General features: G+C 36.2%; 1 pseudogene; it reads right to left on the reverse strand.

The window, feature by feature from the left end:
* Nucleotides 1–242: 242 nt before the first annotated feature.
* On the reverse strand, nucleotides 243–873 carry LOC133077333 (calcineurin B homologous protein 3-like; annotated as a pseudogene).
* Between the last annotated feature and the right edge of the window lie 21,007 nt (nucleotides 874–21,880).

Consider the following 21,880-nt stretch of genomic DNA (forward strand, 5'->3'; position numbering starts at 1 on the left):
TGTGCAGTCCTACTGGTTAGGTCTGAATTTGGCTTATCATGGCCCAGCATCCTCTAAACTAAAAGACAAATTATCTGTCTTCCTCTTGTCAACCCTTCCATAGCCAACACACATATCCAATATGTATATATAATAAGAACATATCAACAACAAATCTGTAGCAAAAAGATGCCGGCTACTCCAGGCCACCCAGGGAGGCTGCCCCATTGCAAGTGTAGTTTCTTCAGGGGGTAGGCAGTGGGTCAGTGACAAAAGGTGATGGTTTCCATGCTAAAGAAGGAGACGTGCATGTTGGTCTTGCTGTCTACCCCATGGCCAGAGCTTCAAGGAGTCATCAAAGGTGATCTCTTCAGACACCTGATCAGGCTCTACCTGCCCCATGCAGATTCTGGCTGACTCCAACATCGCCCCCTCTGCATAGGAGTGAGTGGAATCATTCTCAGTGTGAGGGTTTCTGGAGAGAAGCTCCTCAACCACATTTTGATAGTCTTCCAGCCTGATACATCATTCCCTGTCTGAGTCATACAAGCAGAACAAAACTCTTAGCTTCTTTTCAGTGCACCTGCACCTGCTCCTCCTCCATGGGTTGGAAGTAAGACGTGGTAATCAGGAAGCTCTCGAATTAATCTCCTGGGCCAGGCCACTGAGCCCCTTGCACATGTTCATATTGTCAAAGAAGGCAGATGGCTATTTGGATCGTATTTGGTTGAGTTCCAGGCCTGGAACTTTGTTGAAGTTCTCCTTAGGAATGGTGGGCTGATCTCCACTCAGCTTCTTAAACCTCCACTGGAGCTGCTGGATCTAGTCTGCTGAGAAGCCTGTCTTGTCCATAAGTTCCCACACATCCTCAGATTGGAGGTGGGAAGTGCCCATGGTGCTCCTGGCAGGGGCTGTGGGAAATGGCTTTCTCACAGGGCTGGGACTGGCATTGGCTCTGCAGCATCTGGTTAGGCCTTGGGTCCAACATGGGTGAGGATGCCAGGGATGGGTCTGAGCCACAGGTCAAGCAGCTTGGGCAAAGAAAACAATATTCATCTAAATAGGAAAGAAAGAAGTAAAACTGTCACTATTTGCAGATGACATAATATTATGTATTGAAAACCCTGAAGATTCTACCAAAAATCTGTTAGAACTAATAAACAAATTGAGTAAAGTTGTAGGATACAAAATCAACATAAAAAAGCTGTTGTGTTTCTACACAATAACAACAACAAGACAATCAGAAAGAGAAATTAATAAAACAATCTCATTTACAACTCTACCAAAAAAAAAAAAAAACAAACTAGGTATATATTTATTGGAGGAAGTGATAGACCTGCACAATGAAAATTATAAGACATTGATGAAAGAAACTGGAGAATTATTATTGTTAAAATGACCATACTACTCAATGCACAAAAAAGACTCCGAAAGCCAAAGCAATCTTGAGAAAGAACAAAGCTAGAGGCATCACACTTCCTGATTTCAAACTATATTACAAAGCTTAGTAATCAAAACACTATGGTATTAGCATAAAAACAGACACATAGATTAACGGAAAACAAGAGGAGCCTAGAAATAAATCCACTCACATATGGTCAAATAATTTATAGCAATGGAGCCAAGAACGTGCAATGGTGAAAAAAAAGTCTCTTCAATAAAAGGTGTTGGGAAAACTGGACAGCCACACACAAAAGAATAAAACACAACCCCTATTTTACATTATATACAAATTACCTGAAAATGGATTAAAGACTTGAACATAAGACCTGAAACCATAAACCTTCTAGAAGAAAACATAGGTGGTAAGTTCCTTGACATTAGTCTTGATAATGACTTTTTTTTTGAAATTGACACCAAAAGCAAAGGAAACAAAAGCAAAAATAAACAAGTGAATAAGCAAGTGGGACTATATCAAATGAATAAACATTTTTCCAATAAGACATACAGATATATGGCTAATAGGTACATGAAAATGTGCTCAGTATCACTAATTATCAGGGAAATACAAATCAAAACCACATTGAGATACACCTCACACCTGTTAGGATGACTATTATCAAAAAGACAAGAAATAACAAGTGTTGGCAAGAATGTGGAGAAAAGGAAACCGTTGTGCACTGCTGGAGAAAATCTAAATTGTTTCAGTCACTATGGAAAACAGTATGGAGGTTCTTAAAAATTTAAAAATAAAAGTATCTTATAATCCAACAATTCCACTTCTGGTACTTATCTGAAGGAAACAAAAACACTAATTCAAAAAGATGCATGCACCCCAGTATTCATAGCAGGGTTATTCACAATGGCCAAGACATGGAAATAACCTAGGTGTCCATCAACGGATGAATAGATAAAGAAAGTGTGGCATATATATATATATATATGTGTGTGTGTGTGTGTGTGTGTATGTGTGTGTGTGTGTGTGTGTGTGTATAATTCAGTAATAAAAGAGAGAAGGAAATCTTGCCATTTGTGACAATGTGGATGGACCTTGAGAGCATTATGCTAAGTAAATTTAGTCAGAGAAAGACAAATACCATATGACCTTACTTACAAATGAAATCTGAAACAAACATACCAAAATAAAAAATAAAACTGAACTCACAGATATAGAGAACATATTGGTGGTTACCAGACGTAGAGGGTGGGGAGTAAGCAAAATTGTTGAAGGTGGTCAAAAGGTACAAACTTCCAGTTATAAAATCAATAAGTCCTGTGGATATAATGTACAGCATAGTGACGATAGCTAATATACTGTACTGTATATTTGAAAGTTCCTAAGAGAGTTGTTCTCATCACAAGAAAAAATTCTGCACCTATGTAAAGTGATGGATTTCAACTAGACTTATTGTGACGATCATTTCACAATATGTGCAAATATCAAATTATTATTCGTACACTTGAAACTAATAAAATACATCAATTATATCTCAATACAAAATTTGGGGGATTGTGTAATGGGGCAACAAACAAACCCCCATATTTCAGTAGCTTATCACAACACAAATTTATTTCTGTTATGGAAAGTCCAATGGAGATGATCCTTGCCTAAAGCTTTCCTTCAAGCAGAGACGGAGACTTGGAGATTTGGGCTCATTTAATTTTGGGGGGCTGTCATCTTCAACAGATGGTCCTTGAGGTCACTATAGATCAAAAACAAACAAGCAAAGAAACAAACCAAATGCCAAAAATAAACAAATAAAAACTTTCCCATGCAGAATACTGAAGAACAGAATATGAAGAACATAACAGTCTCTTTTTCAGATTATGTTTAAGTCATTATTTCTGCTAAGTATTTCAGAGATCAAAGCCATAAATTATTTGAAAGCAGAGATATATGATAGCTATTCAATATAGGTAAGTTCACCATTTTCCCTTGAAATATTAACATGAAAGATGCGACACTAAACCAATCTCAATGATGCCCCATTTGTCAGGTTAGCTACATTCAGTTGACAGTTGTCAGCTAATAAACTAAAACAGGATCCCAAATTTTTTGACACAACACAGATTTTATGAAGGTAAAAGTTAAAGAAGCAGCTTATAACCACAAATATTGACCAGAAAGTTACTTGATAATTTCTGTAATAATATATTTTACATAAAAATAAGAAATAGAAGCAGGTTACAAATGAAGTAGAAAAATAGTCCTATATTGAAACTTTGGAATAATTCACCCTTAAAAGGAAAATCTAAAAAACACTATTTTGGAATTAGACTTTTATAAATTTTTATTTATATATACTGTTCTCCCTAAGAATTGAGACCTCCATACCTTTGTGCTAATAAATCATTTTGCTTCCACTATCCTTTTAATATTTTAATATTTTATGGCAGCATGGTTAGGCCCCATCTCCTAAGAGAAGCAAAATAGTGTAGAATCTTAGAGCACTGATTCTCCAACTAGACCATCTCTTTCACATCTAGGCTCTACAATGTCATATCTTTGCAAATTTAGACATGTTATTTAGTCTCCCCTTGGATTGGGATGGAGTAACTACACAGCCCCAAACAATCCATTAACAATTATTCTCAGACCAGATAATTGGTACTGAACGACTCTTAGATGGGCGAACTAGGCATGGGATATGTTTCGTTTCTGTCTGTGCGTGAAAGGACTGATAATCTTATAACAGCTTCAAGCAAACCCACAGCCATCAGAGTCCAGAGGGTGACTTCAGTGGACATGGATTTGGGAAATCCCAGGAGGGAATTTCTGGGGATTTTCTAGTGGAGAAGGAGGGAGGTCTCAGACTCTAGTTCCTCTCTCTTGCCCTCTTCCTCCTTGGGCTCAGTAGAAGCACTGGAGACCTGCCAGCTTCCTGAGCTCTGCCTGAAGATGGCCACCCAGCACTGGTTGGGGACAAGGGCTAAACAGTGGTCACCAGCTACACCTAGGAGCCAGGGCCCAAAAGCCAGGCAAGCTCTGGCCACAGGGGCCACTTCTTACCCTCCCAGCTCGCAGGGGGGCCACTGTTTCCTCTAATCTGTCAGTGTAGTACCTGTGATCCTGGAGGTGGAAAGGTGAGTCCTCCACACATTCCTGGCTGGGGCCCTCCAGCCTGCTTTTTCTCCACGGCTCCACCTCTCTCTGCACCTTTTCTTATTCTGGTGAATCCCCCTTCCTCGAATTAAAGTCTCTTCTTGCCCCTTTGGGGCTGCATGAAAAAAAAAAAAAAAAAAAAAACTAAAAAGGTAATTACTCAAATTTCACAAATTATTACTTACACTTTAAAAAACTACACTTGTTTCCCTTAGGATTGTAGACACTTACATAAGAGGGGTAAATGTACTTTTTTTAACTCAAGCAATATTCAACTATCTGGTCAACTCCTAATCTTTGTGTATCAGGTGACATATTTTTTCTATCTAAGACCATCTGTTGACAAAAATTATTTTAATTAATTTAGTCATTTGTTAACTTTAGAATGCCATTTATTTTCAAGTAGTCTTGATATATTCTTTATGTCCTGTACATTTTTTAAAAGTTTAAGACCATAATTTGATACTGAGGTAAAATCATGCATATAAGTTGCAGGGGTTTTTTGTACATTTTCTCTTACAGAAAAAACATATGTTGACAGAAAACTTCATTCATTTACTTATGAATTTGCATTGATCTTTTGTGTTTTATATATAATAGGTAACATTTATTGAGGGCTTGCTATTTGTTATAAATGTTTTCAGCACTTTAATGGTCTACTTCATTTTATTTTATGACAATTTTATCTGGTAAAATATTATTCCCCTTTACTTGGGAAGTGAGGCCCAAGGTCATATCGTTATAAAACAGACCACACTCTCTCAGATGTTTCAGCCATGAATTATCTATGCTTACTGTAAGTCAGGAAAAACTAGGCAACTATTTCCTGCCCCATAGTACAGAAGAAAGTGGCAGAGGTTTAGAGTGTGGCATTGTAGTGCCTTACAGTTTAATTTTCTAACACAACTCTAAGTTTCTCCAAAGAGTTGTCCAGCTGCATAAAATTCCCACTTGAACTTTCCTCAGGGAAGCTAATATGAGTGCTATGTCTACATGGCTGTTTGTGTATGGCCCTGAGCTTTCTTGTACATCAGACATTTAGGAACAACTGAAAAAAATCAGGAGACAACTGGGATCCTTTGATAGGTGCTGATGATGAGAGAACCACTGCTAGAAGAGGCCATTACTCTTCACAGCAGCCCTACTGGGAACTGCAGAAGGCCTCTAGGAGTGAGTACCAACAAGACTTAAGGCCAGAAATAACTGCCACGTATGTAAGTGGGATGTACTATGGTTCTGATAATGTAAGGAGCAAACTTTATTTCTTCAGTCTCTTCTGTTTCCAAACTGTAGGAATGGATCTGATATTAGATGTTGAGAACTTAGCTTTAATAAATGTAGTCTTTTAATGTGTTCTCATTTAAATACTTTTTCACTCCATGATGGTGTATGCTGGGAGAGGGAACATGCTGGATGAGTAGAAAAATGGGAGTGGCAAATCAGCAAACTGGAAAATCTGTTTTTGTTTTTTTTTTAATTGTCTTACCCCAAAGTGAGGCCAGTCCTACTACTATATCTCCTCCTTCGAAATTAATATATGATATTGATACTCACAGTGTTATAATATATCAAGTGCAATTTATGAAAAGATGATAGAATTTCTTCTTTAGACTATTCATGTCATTTTATTTATTTATTTCATATGACATTCTTCATGTTTCACCTATTAGATAAACTTTAATCTAGTAGGTAATGAAAAACATTACCTTCCATGGAAATTTGATCCGATATGTTGGGAAGAACATTGAATATTGATTGGGAGATTAGTCATAGTAATTTGAATCTTACAGTAGTGTTAAATCTTTTTACATTATATTCATTTATTCATAAACTATACATTTATTGAGCACTTACTCTGTACCAGGCATTTTGGTAGATGATAACCAAAAGAAGAAATGTTTATGCCCTTTATGTTGAGCTTGCAGTTTATTAGAAAAAGCATGTTTAAACAGTTTCAGAATAATAAAGTTAATATTAAAATAGAAATACTGTATGTACTAGACAGGTACCTAAATGAGAGAACACTCAATTCTTCCCTGGAGAGGAAAGGCTCAGAAAAATAGTGCAGGGATGAGGCAATACAACATATGATTTAAAATGCCAACTTTAAAAATTAGTTTATTTATGTGGGTTTGTCCTTTAAAATATGAGAGATGTAAAGAAAATAGATCTATAAACCAAATACGATTAAAAATATCCAAAGTTCTTCTTGTGAGAGTATCTAAATCATGGTACTGAATTTAATTAAATAAGAAAATATGTTCAATTTGAAGGGTTAATCTGTGCAACTTCATAAGGTTTAAAAATTGTTAGGCATGATGGAAAGCTGTTTCATAATGGAGGAAAGTGGGAAAAAACTTTATTGATGTTATTCCATTGGCTTTTGATCTTCCATCGATTTTGTTAACATATTAGCATTTAGTCCTATTTTTGCTCCTTTAATTTTTTTTCTTTTAGTTGTTTAAAAATGTTTTTCTATTTGATTTATTTACAGAATTTTGAGTATGTCAAACTTAAATACTATTTTCTGTATTTATCCTGTTTTAATTTTATAGAGATTCTTGACTATGTAGGCTAACATCACAAACAGTTTTTTCAAGTTCTTAACCATTATTTCTTGCCATAAAATTTCTGTTCTTTTTGTTTCTCTTTTCCTTCTAGGATTCCATTTACAAGTATGTTTAACATTTTCACTGGTTCCCTTATTTAATTTTTTTTATCCCATTTTCCATCTTTTTGCCTCTCTGTGCTTCAGTCAACAATTTTCTTAGTATTTTCCAGTGCATTATTTTCTAGTTAACTAATCTTTTCTCCAGCTGTGTCTAATATGTTTTGAAACCCATGTATGGAATTGAGTGTGGTGCTCCTTTCAGCTTCTAAACATGTGTTGAAATCTCTTTGCCCACTGATAATATAGATCTTGTTCTCTTTATGTATGTTTTACTTAAATAAAATTTTATTAAAATTTAAGTTCTATGATGACTCTTTTCCTTATGAAAAAGTATCCATTCATCACTAAAATAAATAGTAGTATGTATCTAAGGTTTTAGAATTATATTTTCATAGGTAACTTGGGGGACTGTGTTCAATAATATAGACAGCATCTCTGCATTCATTTGCATTTCTAAACTTTCCATTGTCTTTATTTCAATAGTCAGAAGTTTTATTTAACATCAAAAGTTACATTGGAAATTGCTGAATAAATTTTAAAATCCTTTGTATTCTGTTTTATATTGTTGGTACCTAATAGGGAAAATATTCTTAATAAATTTTAGTGTTATCTGGTAGTATAATGTTGGGAAGTACTACTGTATGTATGAAGTTAGGAAGTCTAATAATGTATATATACAACACTCAATAGGTTTTAAATAATAACTTGAATAGATATGTCCCATTTACTTTTAGGATTTCTTTCTTTACATTTGGATATATATGTATTGCATATATGCATAGCCAATACATATATGATGGATAGATAGATAGATAGATAAACAGATAGACAGGTAGTTGGATATAGATATACAGACATAGATATATAGAGAGATATAGTGTTGATGGATAATGGGACCCCTGGAAAAACTTTTTACTTTCTATTCTCTTAGTAAGGAGAATTTGCTATCATTGACTTATGCACTATTGTTCTGATTCAACCAAACTCTTTCCCACAATTTTATCCTATGAATTTATTTCAACTGGTCTCCAATTTGAAGAGTACATTTGAAATAACAGGGTAAAAAGAAAATAAAATTTATTAATTAAAACAAAATGTATAACTTTGCATTCCAATTCCCATTCTAATTCCATATAGTGATAGTAAAATAAAACCTAATTAAGATTGAAATCACATTCTCCCTCTCCACTTACCACATTTGGGTAAAAAATTGTACTGATTAGTCTGTTGTATTTACTCTATATTGCTCCAGAACTCCAAGGAATTCTCTCTGGAAGGTGATTCAGAACTGAACATGCTTCTAATTAAAAAAAAATCTAAGAAGTTTTTTTGTGTGTGTGCCTCACTAATTTTTAGGTGCTATAGAAAAATATGTCACTTCTCTTCCCACCGCAAAGAACTTACAATATAATTATGGAAATAAGACGAAGAATGACAACAAAGTCAGGTAACTAATTCCAATAGAATTAGGTTCTAATCATTTTCATTGTGTTTTAATTGTACTTCCATATCAGAAGAGAAAAAGAGTAATACCAAGTCATATATTACAAATATTAAATAATTCTGTGAAGAGGTTGTGGGATTTAAACTTCGACCTTGCATTTCAAAAAACAGTGAAAATGATGCTCTTCAGCAGGGCACAGTTGGGGATATTGTGCTTCTCAAAGCTTTACCTGTCCTACAAACAAAGCATGTGAGACATGAATTGGCTGAGATCATTTTCAAAGTTGGAAAAGTCATGGATCTAGTGACTGTAAAACCCAGCACAGGAACTACCTTTTCAGAGAGTCCAGTCAGTTTGGAAACCACTCACATAACCAAAAATCAAGAAGAACTAGGTATCTCTTCAACACAGTGAGGGAGGATTGGAAGACAGAGCCAAAGGAAAATAGTTATGTTTGCTTTATGGAAACATTTTTCTAAATTTCATCACAAACTGTCCAATTTATCTTCTGGTATTTATGAGATAGCTAAAAGTAAATGAAGTAAAGTTCTTGCTAAAATTTTTCATAAAAAAAGATGGTGAAGAATTTTATAACCTCTGATTGTGTAGGAATGATATAAACCATAAAAGTAAGACTGGAAGAGGACAGAAACTGGAGGATACAATATTTAGTCCAGTTTTCTTGTATTTTATAATAAGTAATCATTTTATGATCAAGTATCATATCAAAGTGTTAAAAGTATTAATACAAGAATGACTATATATTTAAAGATATTAAGTAGACTTAGTAAATAATACAATATAGTTAAAATCATGTAGTAGGTATTACAAGCACTTACTCATATCTTGCTCACTTCTCCTTCTTAAGATTTAGTTTATGGCAAGAAGGAGATCAACAGAAATGACTGCTGTCACTTCTGGGCTGACACATTGAATTCCTGCTGCAGACTCCTCCATGTTCCCCTCCCCTGCAGAGTGGACCGGAAGCATTATGTTGAGAAGTAAGTGCCACAAGATTGAAGCAGCCTGAGAGTCTGAGCTGCCACATGGAGAATAGCTGCTTTGGAGAGATGCCCAGACTGTAGGGTACTTTTTGCAAGACATAAACTTTGTTGTGATAAGTCACTGAAATGTTGTGTTCTTTTTACTGCAGTATAACCTAGTCTTTTCTGATTTACACAAAATAAGCAGTGGTTGGGACATAGTAGAAGAGGAAGTCAATAGAGCTTGTCTAAAGATTTAGATAACTAAGAATATGGCTAAAAGTAATACCTATAATGAAAACCTCTAGAAAATGTATAAACATTCCAAATTATCAGGAAAAAACCCCCACAAACATGCATAAAAGAAAACAAACACTGTTTACATAGTGAAATATTTTTAAAAGGAGTGGGAGAAAATAATGACATACTTAACCAAACATATATATCATTTAAATAAATGTAAATAGGCTTAACTCAACCGTTTAAAGTAAAAAATTTTATTAGAACCAAGAACAAAACCTAGTAATATATTGTATACAAAAATATACACGTTGCAAAATAACCCAAAAAATCCAAATATGGAAAAGGTCAATCTAGCCAGCCAAGGAAAATGCAAATAAACAAAAATCCAAAAGTGAGATTAGTAATATTAAATCAGAAAAAAACAAAATTCAGGGCAAGAAATAATTAAATGAAGAAAAATTTTTAAATAATACAATTTACAACAAAGATCAAAGAAAATATTCATTGATTAAATGAAACAGTAAGAGCCAAATCATCAGGAAATCCAGAGAAAAAGACAGAAACACATTTGTAACAGGAAACTAATTTTTCTTTTCCATTTTAGGTTAAATTAAATTTAAAACAAAAATAAACATGTAAACAGTATAAATAATATTATTAATATGTACTTATAATTTTTAAGTTCTGTACTTTGATATAGAAAATATTCTTTTAAAAATGCTGTTAACTTTGAAATTTGGTCATGTATAATGTCACGAAGCATTTCAATCAACTTTGGAAAGTCAAATTTGTATATACTATACCCTCTGACTTAATTTAAGAGAGCACAAAGTTATATGGGAAAATATAAAAAGTATAATGTCCTAAGCTTAAAAACTATATGTATATGTGTGTGTGTATGTAAACATATATTTAACAACTTTATTAAGATGTATTTTAAATAGCACAAAACTAATGCATTTCAAGTGTACAATTCAATGATTTTTTATTAACTTTATTGACAGCTTCAATAATCACCATAAATCAGCCTTAGAGCATTTTCACATCTCCCAAAAGGATTCCTCATGCCCATTTACAGTTCAGCCCTGTTCCCACTCAGATTCCCACTTCTAGTCCCCAGCACCCACTAATCTACTTTCTGTCTCTATAAAATTGTCTTCAGGACTGGACCTTCAACATGGCGGAAGAGTAAGACATGTAGATCACCTTCCTCCCCACAAATACATCAGAAATACATCTACTCGTGGAGCAACTCCTACAGAACACCTACTGAACTCTGGCAGAAGACCTCAGACTTCCCAAAAGGCAAGAAACTCCCCACGTACCTGGGTAGAGCAAAAGAAAAAAGGAAAAACAGAGACACAAGAATAGGGACGGGACCTGCACCTCGGGGAGGGAGCTGTGAAGGAGGAAAGTTTCCACACACTGGGAAGCCTCTTCACTGGCAGAGACGGGGGTGGGGGTTGTGGGGGGGAAGCATCGGAGCCACGGAGGAGAGCACAGCAATAGAGGTACAGAGGGCAAAGTGAAGAGATTCCTGCACAGAGGATCAGTGCCAACCAGCACTCACCAGCCAGAGGGCCTTGTCTTTTCACCCGCCGGGTCGGGTGGGGGCTGGGAGCTGAGGCTCAGACTTCAGAGGAGGTCAGATCCCAGGGAGAGGACTGGGGTTGGCTGTATGAACACAGTCTGAAAGGTGCTAGTACACCACAGCTAGCTGGGAGGGAGTCCAGGAAAAACTCTGGAACTGCCGAAGAGGCAAGAGACCATGGTTTCGGGGTGCGTGAGGAGAGGGGATTCAGAGCACTGCCTAAATGAGCTCCAGAGATGGGCGTCCACGGACACCAGAGACAGAGACGGGCATGAAATGCTAAGACTGCTGCTGCAGCCACCAAGAAGCCTGTGTGCAAGCACAGGTCACTATCCACACCTCCTCTCCTAGGAGACTGTGCAGCCCACCACTGCCCGGGTCCCGTGATCCAGGAACAACTTCCCAGGAGAACACACAGCACATCACAGGTTGTTGCAATGCCATGCCGGCCTCTGCCGCCGCAGGCTTGGCCCACATTCCGTATCCCTCCCTCCCTCCCCCCGCCCCGGCCTGAGTGAGCCAGAGCCCCCCTACACACAGAGGCGGGGCAAAATCCAAAGTTGAACCCCAGGAGCTGTGCGAACAAAGAAGAGAAAGGGAAATCTCCCCCAGCAGCCTCAGGAGCAGCGGATTAAATCCCTACAATCAACGTGATGTAGCCTGCATCTGTGGAATACCTGAATAGACAAGGAATCATACCAAAATTGAGACGGTGGACTTTGGGAGCAACTGTAGACCTGGGGTTTGCTTTCTGCATCTAATTGGTTTCTGGTTTTATGTTTATCTTAGTTTAATATGTAGAGTTTATTATCATTGGTAGATTTGTTTATTGATTTGGTTGCTCTCTTCCTTTTTTAAAAAAAATTTTTATGTATATAAATATATACTTTATTCCTTTTTCTCTTTTTGTGAGTGTGTATGTGTATGCTTCTTTATGTGATTTTGTCTGTATAGCTTTGCTTTTACCATTTGTCCTAGCATTCTGTCTGTCCGTTTTTTTTCTTTTTTAAATTACATTTAATTTTTTTATTTTTAATAATTTATTTTTTATTTTAATATCTTTAATTTAATTTTATTATTTTTTTCTTTCTTTCTTTCTTTTACTCTCCCTTTTCTTCTGAGCCGTGTACTGAGAGGGTCTTGGTGCTCCAGCCAAGTGTCAGGCCTGTGTCTCTGAGGTGGGAGAACCGAGTTCAGGCCATTGGTCCACTGGAGACCTCATGGTTCCATGTAATATCAAATGGCAAAAGTTCTCCCAGAGATCTCCATCTCAACACTAAGCCCCAGCTCCACTCAACGACCAGCAAGCTCCAGTGGTGGACACCCTATGCCAAACAATTAGCAAGACAGGAACAAAACCCCACCCATCAGCAGAGAGGCTGCCTAAAATCATAATAAGGTCATAGGCACCCCAAAACACACCATCGGATACAGTCCTACCCATCAGAAAGACAAGATCCAGCCTCATCCACCAGAACACAGGCACCATTCCCCTCCACCAGGAAGCCTACATAACCCACTGAAACAACCTTACCCACTGGGGGCAGACAACAAAAACAATGGGAACTACGAACCTGCAGTCTGCGAAAAGGAGACCCTAAACACAGTAAGTTAAGCAAAATGAGAAGACAGAGAAATACACAGCAGATGAAGGAGCAAGGTAAAAACCCACCAGACCAAACAAATGAAGAGGAAATAGACAGTCTACCTGAAAAAGAATTCAGAGTAATGATAGTAAAGATGATCCAAAATCTTGGAAATAGAATAGAGAAAATACAAGAAACATTTAACAAGGACATAGAAGAATTAAAGAGCAAACAAACAATGGTGAACAACACAATAAATTGAGTTAAAAATTCTCTAGAAGGGATCAATAGCAGAATAACTGAGGCAGAAGAACGGATAAGTGACCTGGAAGATAAAATAGTGGAAATAACTACTGCAGAGCAGAATAAAGAAAAAACAATGAAAAGAATTGAAGAGAGTCTCAGAGACCTCTGGGACAGCATTAAATGCACCAACATTCGAATTATAGCAGTCCCAGAAGAAGAAGAGAAAAAGAAAGGGACTGAGAAAATATTTGAAGAGATTATAGATGAAAATTTCCCTAATATGGGAAAGGAAATAGTCAAGTCCAGGAAACACAGAGAGTCCCATAAAGGATAAATCCAAGGAAAAACACTCCAAGACACATATTAATCAAACTATCAACAGTTAAATACAAAGAAAAAATATTAAAAACAACTAGGAAAAAAAACAAATAACATACAAGGGAATCCCCATAAGGTTAAGAGCTGATCTTTCAGCACAAACTCTGCAAGCCAGAAGGGAGTGACAGGACATATTTAAAGTGATGAAAGGGAAAAACCTACAACCAAGATTGCTCTACGCAGCAAGGATCTCATTCAGATTTGACAGAGAAATTAAAAGCTTTACAGACAAACAAAAGCTAAGAGAATTCAGCACCACCAAACCAGCTTTACAACAAATGCTAAAGGAACTTCTCTAGGAAGGAAGCACAAAAGAAGGAAAAGGCCTACAATAACAAATCCAAAACAATTAAGAAAATGGTAGTAAGAACCTACATATGGATAACTACCTTAAATGTAAATGGATTAAATGCTCCATCCAAAAGACATAGACTGGCTGAATGGATACAAAAAGAAGACCTGTACATATGCTGTCTACAAGGGACCCACTTCAGACCTAGGGACACATACAGACTGAAAGTGAGGGGATGGAAAAAGATATTCCTTGCAAATGGAAATCAAAACAAAGCTGGAGTAGCAATTCTCATATCAGACAAAATAGAGTTTAAAATAAAGAGTATTACAAGAGACACTACATAATGATCAAGGGGTCAATCCAAGAAAAAGATATAGTAATTGTAAATATATATGCACCCAACATAGCAACACCTCAATATATAAGGAAAAGGGTAACAGCCATAAAAGGGGAAATCGACACTAACACAATCATAGTAAGGGACTTTAACACCCCACTTTCACCAATGGACAGATCATCCAAAATGAAAATAAATTAGGAAACACAAGCTTTAAATGACACATTAAACAAGATGGACTTAATTGATATTTATAGGACATTCCATCCAAAAACAACAGAATACACTTTCTTCTGAAGTTCTCATGGAACACTCTCCAGGATAGATCATATCTTGGGTCACAAATCAAGCCTTGGTAAATTTAAGAAAATTGAAGTTGTATCAGGTATCTTTTCTGACTACAACGCTATGAGACTAGATATCAATTACAGGAAAAAATCTGTAAAAAATACAAACACATGGAGACTAAAAAATACACTACTAAATAACGAAGAGATCACTGAAGAAATCAAAGAGGAAATAAAAAAATACCTAGAAACCAATGGCAATGAAAACACGATGACCCAAAACCTATGGGATGGAGCAAAAACAGTTTTAAGAGGGAAGTTTATAGCAATACAATCCTACCTCAAGAAACAAGAAACATCTCAAATAAATAACCTAACCTTACACCTAAAGCAGTTAGAAAAATAAGAACAAAAAATCCCCAAATTTAGCAGAAGGAAAGAAATCATAAAGATCAGATCAGAAATAAATGAAAAAGAAATGAAGGAAAGGAAAGCAAAGATCAATAAAACTAAAAGCTGGTTCTTTGAGAAGATAAACAAAATTGATAAACCATTAGACTCATCAGGAAAAAAAGGGATAAGACTCAAATCAATAGAATTAGAAATGAAAAAGGAGATGTAACAAGTGACAATGCAGAAATACAAAGGATCATGAGAGATTACTACAAGCAACTATATGCCAATAAAATGGACAACCTGGAAGAAATGGACAAACTCTTAGAAGAGCACAACCTTCTGAGACTGAACTGGGAAGAAATAGAAAATATAAACAGAGCAATCACAAGAACTGAAATTCAGACTGTGTTTAAAAATCTTCCAACAAACAAAAACCCAGGACCAGACGGCTTCACAGGTGAATTCTATCAAACATTTAGAGAAGAGGTGACACCCATCCTTCTCAAACTCTTCCAAAATATAGCAGAGGGAGGAACAGTCCCAAACTCATTCTACGAGACCACCATCACCCTGATACCACAACCAGACAAAGATGTCACAAAGAAACAGAACTACAGACCAACATCACTGATGAACATAGATGCAAAAATCCTCAACAAAATACTGTCTAACAGAATCCAGTAGCACATTAAAAGGACCATACACCATGATCAAGTGAGGTTTAGCACAAGAATGCAAGGATTCTTCAATATATGCAAATCAGTCAATGTGATACACCATATTAACAAATTGAAGGGGAAAAACCATATGAGCATCTCAATAGATGCAGAAAAACGTTCGACAAAATTCAACACTGATTTATGATAGAAAAGCCTCCAGAAAGTAAGAATGGAGGGAACTTATCTGAACATAGTAAAGGCCGTATATGACAAACCCACAGCCAACATCATTCTCAATGGTGAAAAACTGAAACCATTTCCTCTAAGATCAGGAACAAGACAATGTTGTCCACTCCCACCACTATTATTCAACATAGTTTTGGAAGTTTTAGCCACAGCAATCAGAGAAGAAAAAGAAACTAAAGGAATCCAAATTGGAAAAGAAGAAGTAAAGCTGTCACTGTTTTCAGATGACATGATACTATACATAGAGAATCCTAAAGAAGCTACCAGAAAACTAGTAGAGCTAATCAATGAATTTAGTAAAGTTGCAGGATACAAAATTAATGCACAGAAATCTCTTGCCTTCTTATACACTAATGATGCAAAATCTGAAAGAGAAATTAAGGAAACACTCCCATTTACCATTGTAACAAAAAAATAAAATACCTAGGAATAAACCTACTTAAGGAGACAAAAGACCTGTGTGCAGAAAACTATAAGACACTAATGAAAGAAATTAAAGATGATACAAACAGATGGAGAGACAGATATGCCATGTTCTTGGATTGGAAGAATCAACATTGTGAAGATGACTATACTACCCAAAGCAATCTACAGATTCAATGCAATCTCTATCAAACTACCAATGGCATTTTTCACAGAATTAGAACAAAAAATTTCACAATTTGTATGGAAACACAAAAGACCCTAAATAGCCAAAGCAATCTTAAGAAAGAAAAACCGAGCAGGAGGAATCAGGCTCCCTGATTTCAGACTATACTACAAAGATACAGTATGGTACTGGCACAGAAACAGAAATATAGATCAATGAAATAGGATAGAAAGCCCAGAGGTATACCCACGCACATATGGTCACCTTGTTTTTGATAAGGCGGCAAGAATATACAATGGAGAAAAGACAGCTGCTTCAATAAATGGTGCTGGGAAAACTGGACAGCTACATGTGAAAGAATGAAATTAGAGCACTCCTTAACACCGTACACCAAAATAAACTCAAAATGGATTAAAGGCCTAAATGTAAGCCAGATACTATAAAACTCTTAGAGGAAAGCATAGGCAGAAGACTCTATGACACAAATCACAGCAAGATCATTTTTGACCCACCTCCTAGAGAAATGGAAATAAAAACAAAAATAAACAAATGGGACCTAATGAAACTTAAAAGCTTTTGCACAGCAAAGGAAACCATAAACAAGATGAAAAGACAACCCTCAGAATGGGAGAAAATATTTGCAAATGAAGCAACTGACAAAAGATTAATCTCCAAAATTTACAAGCAGCTCATGCAGCTCAACATCAAAAAAAAAACAACCCAAACCAAAAATGGGCAGAAGACCTAAACAGACATTTCTCCAAAGAAGATATACAGGTTGCCAACAAACACATGAAAGGATGCTCAACATCACTAATCATTAGAGAAATACAAATCAAAACTACAGTGAGATATCACCTCTCACTGGTCAGAATGGCCATCATTAAAATCTACAAACAATAAATGCTGGAGAGAGTATGGAGAAAAGGGAACCCTCTTGCACTGTTGGTGGGAATGTAAGTTGATACAGCCACTATGGAGAACTGTATGGAGGTTCCTTAGAAAACTAAAAATAAAACTACCATATGACCCAGCAATCCCACTACTGGGCATATATCCTGAGAAAACCATAATTCAAAAAGAGTCATGTACCACAATGTTCATAGCAGCTCTGTTTACAATAGCCAGGACATGGAAGCAGCCTAAGTGTCCATCAACAGATGAATGGATAAAGAAGATGTGGCATATATATACAATGAAATATTACTCAGCCATAAAAAGAAATGAAATTGAGTTACTTGTAGTGAGGTGGATGGACCTAGATTCTGTCATACAGAGTGAAGTAAGTCAGAAAGAGAAAAACAAATACCATAGGCTAACCTATATATATGGAATCTGAAAAAACAATGGTTCTGAAGAACCTAGGGGCAGGACAGGAATAAAGACCCAGATGTAGAGAATGAACTTGAGGGCACAGGGAGTGGGAATGGTAAGCTGGGACGAAGTGAGAGAGTGGCCTAGACATATATACACTACCAAATGTAAAATAGATAGTTAGTGGGAAGTGGCCACATAGCACAGGGAGATTAGCTGGATGCTTTGTGACCACCCAGAGGGGTGGGATAGGGAGGGTGAGATGGAGGAGGTATGGGGATATATGTATATGTATAGCTGATTCACTTTGTTATACAGCAGAAACTAACATACTATTGTAAGACCATTATACTCCAATAAAGATGTTAAAAAAAAAATTGCCTTAGTTGGAAATTTTATGTACCTGTAACCATATGACATGTTGTCTCTTGTGTCTAGCTTCTTAAACTTAGAATAATGTTTTCTGAAGTTAATCCAGGACATAGCCTGGCCAGGAATTCCTTCCTTTTTATTACTGAGTAGTATTCTATTGTATGGATATACAACACTTTGTCTATTCATTTATCAATTGATGGACATTTAGGTTGTTTCCACTTTTCGGCTATTGTGAATAATGTTGCTATGGACATTCATGTGCAAGTCTTTGTGTGGACATGCATTTTCATATAACCTGGGTATAGACCTACAAGTGTTGGGTTCTATGGTATTTTATGTTTAACTTTTTGAGAAACTTCTAAACTGTTTTCCAAAGTAGCTGTACCATCTCACATTCTCCCAGAAATGTGTGATATTTTTCCACATTGTACACATTGTCACCACTGTTTGTTATTGTTAGTCTTATTTTGGATAGCTGATCTAGTGGATATGAAATTGTATCTTGTAATTTTAATTTATATTTCTCTAATTATGAACTTGTTATGTACTTATTAGCTCTGATGTTTATTTATATTTTTTTCAAGGCCACCAAGGTATTAGCTCAATCCTGATACTATCTACCAGGAGATAGCATCAGGTAGCACAGGTTAAGGGTTCAGTACTACAAGATTGCCCCCTCCCTCCACACACACACACTTCGGAGGCCAAACACAAGTCCAGGTTGCCACCTGTGCTTCTGACCAAACAGCTATAAGTAGGAGGGTCGCACAACCACTTGCTTGGGTTCTATTAATCTGCTAGAGTGGCTCACAGAATTTAGAGAAACATTTTATACACTTTTATTTTATAAAAGGATATAATTGGGAACCGGTAGATGAAAGAGATGCATAAGGCAAGGTATGGTGAAAGGATGCCGTGCTTCTATGCTTTCTGGGTGCACTGCTTTCCCCATATCTCCATGTATTCACTGGAAGCTCTCAAAACCCCATCCTTTTTGGTTTTTATGATGACTTCATTACCCAGGTATGGTTGATTAAATCATCGGCCACTGGTGATTGAACTCAATTTCCAGACGTTTTCCCCTCCCTAGAGGTGAGGGTGTGGTGGGATGGGATTGAAAGTCCATCCCACTAATTACAAAGTGGGTTCCCCTGGCAACCAGACCCCATCCTCAAGTTACCTAGGGGCTTTCCAAAAGTCACCTCATTAACATTAATAGACCTAATAAATAAAGAAGTGAACTATTTGGGGGGAAAATTAAGATAATATAAAATATAAATAATTTTCTAAACCAAACAGGGAAAATTGATATCACACAAATACATGACATACATACTGATAATAGAAATAATCACAGATATAGGGGATGTTGCCTAAATCATGAGAGACTAATTTTCTCCATTCTATGTAAGCACATTTACAAACTTGAATGATATATACATATACATACATATTTTTTTAGGAAAATGTAAACTGCCACTACCAATCACAGAACAGATAGATAATTTGAACAGATTAATACCACCTAAGAAACAGATTTGTCAAAGAGCTATGCTCAAAAAATAGACTGTTTCCTAGAGCAGTTTGTTAAGAAACAGTTAATTCCAAAGCTATATAAAATCCTTTGAAGCACAGAAAAAAGAAGAGAGTTTCCAACTTTTTTTTTATGAAATCGGCAAAATATTGACACCAAACAGTGATAAAAGATATAGTCCAAAAGATATAGTCCATCAGCTACATAGGCCCCTGCCCCTCCAAAAAAATGAAGAAAAATAAAGAGAACTCCAAACTAATCTCACCCATGACACCAGTTTACAAAACATTAAATAAAACCTACCAAACATTACCCAGAAGCATACTAATCAAGACTAAGTGAGTCTTATTCCATGTATGCAACTATTCTGCTATTTCCCTGAACCTGACTGCTCTAGTACCAACATATATAACATTATAGCATTTGAATAACATTTGGTGACAATTGACATTTTTTCACTGGTGATCATAGTGCCTAATGCCCAGGTGGTAACTCCTAGGTGACTTGAATCATTGTTAGTCTTTAGTAAATGATTTCATGGTGAATGGCTTATTCTCTGATTTTTCTTTCAAGTCTCAGGAATGTCCAGTGCTATGTTTTCCTTTGCATTCTATCCTACATTTCATCTCAGCTTTGTTTTGTGTTTGTGTGAAGGGACAGAGGTTTCCCTGGACCAGAATTAATTGTTAGGTCTTTCAGTTCTATACTATTTACTTTTGTATGCAATTTGTTTAACTAATTAGGTATATAGTGGTAGTTTGGCATTAAATGCAATGTATACATTGGTAGTTTTGCATTCAAGATAAACTCAAACGAAACACCAATATAATATTTAAATGTAATATTTTTCAAATTTTAAGAATGAACAAACCAAAAAAAACTGATTCAGTTAGTGGTCAAATTGAGAAGAAGATATATTAAAACTAATACATCTGGAGTAGAGATCTAACAACTTTCTCTCATCTCTCTCTTTTTCCCTCTCTTATCTTAATCTGTCTATTACGTTTATCCATCTCTCTTTCTATAGGGCTATTATCTAACCATTTCCTTGAAATTCCTTAAAATTCTACTCTCACATAAGACTTAAAAAGACTTTTAGTATAAGCTGTACATTCGGATTCCTTTCTGAGGGCCATAGACAGCATCTGATTATCTTACTAATGGAGGTAAATGTCTGTCCTGATTAGGAGAAAAATACCACGGCCTTGTATCAATGCATATCATGGTATAATAAGAAAAGAGTATAATGCATGGCTTTTATCTGCATTTTCTGTTCTTATTGAAAGAAGGAATGAGACTAGAATAGGTGCTGTAGAAGAACACTAAAAATAAGGTGGTTCGCTCTGGGCTTTGCTTGGACTAGCATAAAAGACGCCTGGATAAGGTGGGAGCCAAGGTGTTAGGAAAGCACCTCATTAAATGTAGGCTGCCTAGAGAGAGCGAAAGGAACACTGCGGCTTGAGAGCAGTGCAGTGGCAAGTCCAGACTTACAGGAATTCATATACCTGAAGTCTGGAACAGTCAAACCAGCTTGAGGCCATCTATCACCATAGCAGTCAGTGGCTGCAGGGGCTGTTTGAACCCTAGATTCCTGGAGAGAGTACAATACCAGAGTGACTACATCACAGAGCTTCTGACCCTGAGATCCAGTAAGTAAATGTTCATAAAGCAAGGATCAAGAGGTTTGGTTCTCCCTGGGCACTTAGCTCTGAGGGTGAACAGGCATTCATTAGAGAGATAAGGCTCAAGTTTGAGAGATAGGTCTTAAGTATTAGCAAGAGCATATCTGAGACTTCCTAAAGCAAAACAGCAGGCCACCCACCAGAGTGGAGAGGGCTCAGAGAAGGCACAGCTGTGGCTGTCATAGAATGATTGGACTAAGGAAAAAATTTATTATAAATGCTAGTGTCTCCAAGAAAAGAAAAATTTACTGGGTGAGATAGTGTTAAATACTTATTCTTCCTATTCCTAAATATACAATGTAGTTTGTTTTTGACTGATTTGAGTAATATTTTGTTTCTAGTATCTCTAAAGAATAAGTACGCAAATTTTAAAGTTTATGTTTTAAAAACTTAAAAAGAAAGCTTGAGAGCTAGAAAGGATTGTAGAGATAATATATTCTATCACATACCCACAAAATCCATTTCCAAATGAGAAATGTGACACTCAGGGAAATTCTCTAAC

Source organism: Eubalaena glacialis, chromosome 17 (genome assembly GCF_028564815.1).
Source record: "Eubalaena glacialis isolate mEubGla1 chromosome 17, mEubGla1.1.hap2.+ XY, whole genome shotgun sequence".
NCBI classification, from domain to species: Eukaryota; Metazoa; Chordata; class Mammalia; order Artiodactyla; family Balaenidae; genus Eubalaena; species Eubalaena glacialis.